The sequence below is a fragment of the Phyllobates terribilis genome, unplaced genomic scaffold (assembly GCF_046119375.1).
Source record: "Phyllobates terribilis strain yellow unplaced genomic scaffold, ASM4611937v1 Scaffold_5__5_contigs__length_657084704, whole genome shotgun sequence".
In the NCBI taxonomy this organism is placed as follows: domain Eukaryota; kingdom Metazoa; phylum Chordata; class Amphibia; order Anura; family Dendrobatidae; genus Phyllobates; species Phyllobates terribilis.
The window spans coordinates 18,496,392-18,503,786 of NW_027362765.1; the positions used below are offsets into that span (position 1 = coordinate 18,496,392).

At 45.7% G+C, this 7,395-nt stretch overlaps 1 protein-coding gene across 2 annotated transcripts in view; it reads right to left on the reverse strand.

Moving 5' to 3' along the window:
* LOC141270521 (uncharacterized) overlaps positions 1-5,575 on the reverse strand; it is a 28,592-nt gene extending 23,017 nt beyond the window's left edge. For both annotated transcript variants that reach the window (XM_073680551.1, XM_073680550.1), the window contains exon 1: positions 5,494-5,575. The gene's annotated coding sequence lies outside the window, so the exon portion shown is untranslated. The remainder of the gene's footprint in view (positions 1-5,493) is intronic.
* Positions 5,576-7,395: the final 1,820 nt, after the last annotated feature.

Consider the following 7,395-nt stretch of genomic DNA (forward strand, 5'->3'; position numbering starts at 1 on the left):
GGGTAGCGTTTTTGGCTTGAGCCGAGCTCACACGGACGTGCGTTCGTTATGCAGAATAAAAGGCAGGCCCACAATTACTTGAGGTAATTGATTATAATAATACACTAGATACACGATATACAACTAAATATACACAGGTATAAGGTCAGGCTAAACTATACAACAATGGAATACAACACACAGAATCACCACAGCATATCAGTTACCGGTTTCTTGATTTTCTTGTGACGCAGGGAGAGGATTCTGCGGTCGCAGGCACGGTTCTTTGTTACAGGCTGAGGCCTACCACCGCATGGTCAAACTGCTCCTCCCCTTGGTGGCCTCAGCTGGTGCTCAGATGTTCAGCACACCACTCTTGGGTCAAAACTCACTTATCTCTTGTCTGTCCTGCTATCTTACCTGCCCCGTCCCGCCCACTGCTGGTGAGGTCAGCTGGCTCAGTCTCCACCCTCAGGTCTAACTTCGATCAGAAGCCCAAATTTTAAGGAACCCAATAACTTCTTCTGGGATGGTCTCAGGATACCCCCAGGGGTTCCCATGGATTCGGGCCGCCGTAACCGACCTTTTGATATCAATTATGATACCATACGGTCCTCAGGAATGGCTCAGCGCTATATCTTGGCTTCCAGAGCACGTACAAACGTCTACCGCGGAGGCTTGTGTGCGCAATGGCTCCGGGACGCCGTGATATTTTTTTATTGGCCCATCCCACGCAACATGCGTGTACTTTTCATGTTTCTATATCTTATGCCTCCATGCTTGTGACAGACAAAGAAACTAGTCCTATGGGACAAATGGTCAGGTACAGATAGACGAAGCACCCCCCCCCTGCTGGCTGTGTTTCCTCTCGAAGTCTTTGAAGCTCCTAGCATTCAAGTGTTAAGTAGGCCCCGGGGCTTCTTATCTTACAGGAGCCTGGATGGGGGGAAACTATCTAGTTGACGTTTTAACAGAAGGTCCCAAGGGTGGGGGCTGCTGAAGTGTGGCCATCCCTGGATATGATTTATCATTACCAAGATGGCGGCTACAGGTTCATCACAAACACAATTTAATTCTTTAAAAATCATACAATGTGCTTTTCTGGATTTTCCTTTTAGATTATGTTTCTCACAGGTGAAGTGTACCTACGATAAATATTAAAGACCTCTCCATTCTTTGTAGGTGGGAAAACGTGCAAAATCGGCAGTGTAACAAATACTTATTTTCCCCTCTGTATATATCTCTGTCTCTCTATGTATACACATAATATTTATAATCAATGTAATTGAAATAACCCATATTTTTCTTGCTGGATGGTGAACAAATTAAATTCAACTGGTTCCCAACCAATAACACAGATGTACGTCGTACTTAGGTGCTAGTTCCCGCATTTTCGTCAAACATTCAAACTGTTTCTTTTCTACATGTGAACATACGACAACAGACTGGTGCCGACAGATGTCTTAAAGAGTCACAATCAGAAGGGGATCAATGTCCATCGATCACTCTGATTGGTCAGTTAAAAATGACTGACCAATCATAGCTGTCAGTGTCACAAATGGAAGAGGAGAAGCCAGTATGCTCTATCAGTATTGATGAGGATCTTAGAGCTGTGTGATCTGTTCTCCCCATCAGATCATCAGTGTGAATAAAACACAACATTAACCCCTTCATATCTACCCCTATGATTGTTCCAGTGCACCTGTGATCCCTCCCACACTTCTCCATATAACTCATACATTCTTAATTTTTTTTGAGTCACAAAAGTAAGATTGACTTATAAAATAAATCGCCAATGATTAACCCCTTCCCGATATTTGAAGTATATACACATCATGGTTGGGAAGTACTTCCCAACCGATGAGGTATATATACATCATGGCGATCGCAGCCAGGTGTTCAGCTGATATGACAGTTGACACCCAGCACTCACCACCCGGAGCAGTGCCCACACCACTCACGGCAGTTTAACCCACTAAATGCTGAGATCAATATCTATCGCAACATTTAGAAGGCAGGCAGAAGGAGGAGGCTCCTTCTGCCCTCCAATCGGCGCCTTGCGATGTGATCGCGAAGGGCCAATCATTGCCATGGTGACCCGATGTGAACACCGTAAAAAAAAAAAAAAAAAAAAAAACAAGAGGCAAAAAACGATGCTCTATCATAACGCTGAACAAAAAGTGGAATAAAACGTGATCAAAAAGACAAATGTAAATAAAAATGTCATCGCTGAAAATGGCATCTTGTCCCGCAAAAAAGAAGTCACCATACAGCTCCATCAGCGAAAAAATAAAAAAGATATAGCTCTCAGAATAAAGCGATGCAAAAATAATTATTTTTTCTATAAAATAATTTTTATTGTGTAAAAGCAACAAAACAAAAAAAATATATAAATGTGGTATCGCTGTAATCGTACTGACCTGTACAATAAAGCTGCCTTATCAATTTTACCACACGCAAAACGGCATGTAAAAAAAAATTCCTAAATTGCTGGTTTGTGTTCATTCTGCCAAAACTCTGAATAGGAAGTGATCAAAAAATTTCATGTGACCAAAAAGTGTACCAATAAAAACTTCAATTCTTCCCGCAAAAAACAAGCCCTCATATGATCCTGTCGGCAGAAATATCGGAAAATTATAGTTCTCAAAATATGGGGATGCAAAAACTTATTTATGCAATAAAAAGCGTCTTTTAGTGTGTGACAGCAGCCAAACAGAAAAAAAAAATATTAATCTAGTATAGCTGTAATCGCACCGACCCATAGAATAAAGTTAAAAAGAAAAAAGGAAAGTCAGCTTCACTCACGATAGGCAGTAAAAAACGCCAGGATTCAGTAGTGCACCAGCGAAAAATCCATAAAGACAAAAAGATCCAGCGTAATAAACTTCTAAAAATAGAAGTAGTAGTAGCACAAGAGAGCAATTTAGAAACAGACGCGTTTCGGAATATCTTCCTTAATCACTGTCCTGACAATGATTAAGGAAGGTATTCTGAAATGCGTCTGTTTCTAAATTGCTCCCTTGTGCTACTACGAAATTTGTCTCTGGATATTATTCCATTTTAAAGTTTTTTCATTAAAGGCTATTTTTAGAAGTTTATTACGCTGGATCTTTTTGTCTTTATAGAATAAAATTGTTTAATCACTTATACCACGCGAGGAACAGCGTAAAAAATAAATAAAACCAATTATTGATCTACTGTTGATTTGTTCATTCTGCCTCCCAAAGATCGCAGTATGGCTCGGCTTACATTTATCCTGCGCTCTACGCTGAGCGCTTACACTGGGGTTTCCGTGTAAATCTCTAAAATATGTGATTCAGACGGAACCCCCGGCGGAAGATTCACTGGGCAGATGGAAACACTGTGGATGCCATCTGGCCTGTGATACCGTGGTGTCCATCTTTTAAGGCGGGCATAAAAACGTACTTGCCACAGTTTTGTGCACTTCTGAAAAGAAGGACACAGCTGAACAGAGGTCAGGCGGAGTCCAGAGTAACTCTGTTGTCTCATTATAGTGAATGGATCCCTCAGGGATTTCATCTGAATCACGTCAATTTGGAGATTTAGATGGAATCCTCAATGTAAGTGCTCAGTGTAGAACGCGGGATAAATGTGATCCAAAATGTTATGTAAAATGTTCCTAACAAAAGCTTCAACTAAATGCAAAAAATAGCAAGTCCCCACTCAACTCCATCATTTGTCAATGGAAATATAGGGACTTCCACGTTACTGGTAGCACAAAGGCTTTGGAAAAGCGCTATAGCTCCTCGTTGCCCAAAAGAAGTTCAGCACTCCCAAATCCAAATGTCCCCTCCCTTCAGAGTCCCCATGTGCCTAAACCACATTTAGCGTCCACATGTTCTGCATTTCTGTGGAGATGAGAGCCTGCCTAATTTAAGGGTGCGTGTCTCCAGAAGCACGAGCAGGGCATCATGTACTGGGCACTGCCATGTACTGGTCACTACAACGGAAGATTTGCAATTTTCACTCAGCAACATCCACTACTGATTGTTTCTGGAAAAAAAACTATGGAGTCAAAATCATCACTACACCTCTAGATAAATTCCCAAAGGGGTATAATTTCCAAGGTGGGGTAACTTGAGGGGGGATTCTGCTCTTCTAGCACTTAGGGGCTCTGTATTAGGAGTCTGCATACTATTCTAGAAAAATCTGCGCTGCAGGAGGCAAATAACGCTCATTCCACTCAGAGTCTCGCTGTGTGGCTAAGCAGTACAGTTCAGTCACATATGGGGTATTTCTATATTCAGCCGAGTATGTGGCACAAATTTTGGTACCATTTTTACCCATTTCCCAGTGTGAAAATGTAAAACCTGGGGCTGAACCAAAATTTTTGTGGTAAAAATGTAATTATTTTTTCTTCACTGCCCAATGGTATAACATGCTGTGACCCACCTGTGGTGTCAATATGATCACTGTACTCCTAGATAAATTCATTAAGAGGTGTCATTTGTAAAATGGGGTCTCTAATGGGGGGGGGGGGGGTCTGCTGTTCTGGGACTCCAGGGGCTCTACCAATGTGACATGGCACCCTCAAACCAGCCCAGCAAAATCTGAACTCCAATAAGGCGCTTCTTCCCTTCTGAGCTTTGCACTGTGCCACAAAAGTCGTTTTTGACCACATATGGGGTATCTGTGTACTCAGGAAAAATTGCACAATCAAAATAAAAAATTTGGGACTAAACTAAAATTTCTGTGAAAAAAATGTAAAATGTTTTTTTTCTTTCCACATTGCTTCAGTTCCTGTGAAGCACCTGAAGGGTTAATAAACTTCTTGAATGTGGTTTTGAGCGCCTTGAGGGGTGCAGCTTTTAGAATGGTGTCACTTTTGGGTATTTTCTGTTCTATAGACTCCTCAAAGTGACTTCAAATGTGATGTGGTCCCTAAAAAAAATGGCTTTGTAAATTTTGTTGGAAAAATGAGAAAATCGCTGGTCAACTTTTAACTCTTGTGACATATCTCTGATTTAAGGGTATAAAAAATTAAAAGTTTAAAAATTGCTAAATTTTCACAAACTTCAGATTTTTTCATAAATAAACGCAAGTGATATCAAACAAATTTTACCACAATCATGAAGTACAATATGTCCCGAAAAAACAATCTCAGAATCAGGGGGATCCGTTGAAGCGTTCCAGAGTAATTACCTCATAAAGTGACAGTGGTCAGAATTGTAAAAATTGGCCTGGTCATTAAGGTGAAAACAGCCTCGGGCGTGAAGGGGTTAATCGGTATCTAAATAATTATAGAGCTATTCCCCGATATATTTACAACATTTGCTTGGTCCTTAAGCCTCTAACAGGCCCAGTCATTAAGGGGTTAAAGTAGATTAAAAACAAACAAAAAAACCTCAATGACAGAAATGCCGCTTCTTCCATTCCTGGGTTAAAAAAAAATAAATCTCAGTGCCGTCCATTGAAGAGGGTTGACACCCGAATAGTGAAGACCCAGGAGATGAGGAGGAAACATGACCCATTATATATGTGATCTCCACATACCTCCACCTGCAGAGCCGCCACCACATATATGGCTGTTCTGTGCGCACAGGACCTGTGATGAGGTCACAGGAGGGGAGGAGTCAGGGGTCACATGATCAGGGGCCTCAGTGGATGCAGGACTCTGCTGTGCTGGTTGTCATGGTGCTGGATGAGGTGAAGTTTATGTGTGGGGTCAGGAGGGGTTTACAGTGTGGATGTAGCAGAGCCGCGTGTGTACGGAGCGGAGCCGCGCGTGTGTACGAGGTGTACAGAGCGGAGCCGCGCGTGTGTACGAGGTGTACAGAGCGGAGCCGCGCGTGTGTACGAGGTGTACGGAGCGGAGCCGCGCGTGTGTACGAGGTGTACGGAGCGGAGCCGCGCGTGTGTACGAGGTGTACGGAGCAGAGCCGCGCGTGTGTACGAGGTGTACGGAGCAGAGCCGCGCGTGTACGAGGTGTGCGGAGCAGAGCCGCGCGTGTACGAGGTGTGCGGAGCAGAGCCGCGCGTGTACGAGGTGTACGGAGTCGCGCGTGTACGAGGTGTACGGAGTCGCGCGTGTACGAGGTGTACGGAGTCGCGCGTGTACGAGGTGTACGGAGTCGCGCGTGTACGAGGTGTACGGAGTCGCGCGTGTACGAGGTGTACGGAGTCGCGCGTGTACGAGGTGTACGGAGTCGCGCGTGTACGAGGTGTACGGAGTCGCGCGTGTACGAGGTGTACGGAGTCGCGCGTGTACGAGGTGTACGGAGTCGCGCGTGTACGAGGTGTACGGAGTCGCGCGTGTACGAGGTGTACGGAGTCGCGCGTGTACGAGGTGTACGGAGTCGCGCGTGTACGAGGTGTACGGAGTCGCGCGTGTACGAGGTGTACGGAGTCGCGCGTGTACGAGGTGTACGGAGTCGCGCGTGTACGAGGTGTACGGAGTCGCGCGTGTACGAGGTGTACGGAGTCGCGCGTGTACGAGGTGTACGGAGTCGCGCGTGTACGAGGTGTACGGAGTCGCGCGTGTACGAGGTGTACGGAGTCGCGCGTGTACGAGGTGTACGGAGTCGCGCGTGTACGAGGTGTACGGAGTCGCGCGTGTACGAGGTGTACGGAGTCGCGCGTGTACGAGGTGTACGGAGTCGCGCGTGTACGGAGCGGAGCCACTTGTGTATGATTTGTACGGAGCGGAGATGCATGTGTGCGACGTGTACGGGGCGGAGCCGTGTGTGTATGAGGTGTACGGAGCGGAGCCGTGTGTGTACGAGATGTACGGAGCGGAGACGCATGTGTACGACGTGTACGGAGCGGAGCCGTGTGTGTATGAGGTGTACGAGCGGAGCCGTGTATGTATGACATGTGCGGAGTAGAGTCTTGTATGTACGACGTGTACAGAGCAGAGCAGTGTGTGTATGACATGAACGGAGCGGAGCCGTGTGTGTATGACATGAACGGAGCGGAGCCACGTGTATCAATATCACTTAAGTATATAAATAACATGTTAACATTCCTCTCCAGGCAGATGAGGCTGATGTGACCAGTTAGGTCGCAGGTGTAGCAACAGTGCCAGTCAGATGCAGGCCGGGGGCTGTAAGATGGGGCAGGCACTCCTGAAGATCGACTTAGGGGCTTTGGTGGTGGTTGTCGGCTTACCCACTTTTCAGTTGGTGACGGCTGACTTTTGCACTTCAGGAATATGACTGGCCTCATAGGCGTCTGCGATCTGTGCTGCTTTAGCAGCCTCCTTTGGCTCCCAGTCCAGCACGAACTGTCGCACCTACAAAGGGAAAAAAGTCTTAAGTTACTGACCGGTAACAGGATTTTTCGGAGACCATGACAGCACCACGAGAGAGGGGATCTGCCCATCAAAGACAGGAAACCTACAGGCTTAAAAGGGCACCTCTCTCCCGCCTCAGTTTGGATTACAGAGCATTGAGAGGA